Source organism: Sinocyclocheilus grahami, unplaced genomic scaffold (assembly GCF_001515645.1).
Source record: "Sinocyclocheilus grahami isolate Dianchi unplaced genomic scaffold, SAMN03320097.WGS_v1.1 scaffold11467.1, whole genome shotgun sequence".
NCBI lineage: Eukaryota > Metazoa > Chordata > Actinopteri > Cypriniformes > Cyprinidae > Sinocyclocheilus > Sinocyclocheilus grahami.
Window position 1 is genome coordinate 6,145 of NW_015513852.1, and position 332 is coordinate 6,476.

Sequence of the window (332 nt, forward strand, 5' to 3'; positions counted from 1 at the left end):
AGTATATTTTGGTCATCCCATTAAAAATAACATTCAAATTGGATACTGTAGAGCTTTAAAGTGCTGGAAATAGTTGTGTGGAGTGCTTGAAAGTCATTGAAAAGTGCTTGAATTGTACAAACCCTGAACATATTCAACTATTTTTGCCATGGTTATAGTTACTGCTCACAAAAAATGGTTGCAAAATGCGACTATTTGGTCGCAGTCTGGAGCCCTGTATGAAATTGCAGAAAATCTCACCGCTGATGCTGAAGCCGTTCTTGAAGCCCGGCTGCTGAAGTGCAAACGTCCAGCCGATGATTCCTCCGACGGACGACAGCGGCTGCAGAGAG

The 332-nt window shown here is 42.8% G+C and overlaps 1 protein-coding gene across 1 annotated transcript in view; it reads right to left on the bottom strand.

Annotated features, from left to right (window-relative positions):
* LOC107578681 (nidogen-1-like) overlaps positions 1-325 on the bottom strand; it is a 5,962-nt gene extending 5,637 nt beyond the window's left edge. Inside the window, exon 1 of the mRNA XM_016264611.1 lies at positions 241-325. The gene's annotated coding sequence lies outside the window, so the exon portion shown is untranslated. The remainder of the gene's footprint in view (positions 1-240) is intronic.
* Positions 326-332: the final 7 nt, after the last annotated feature.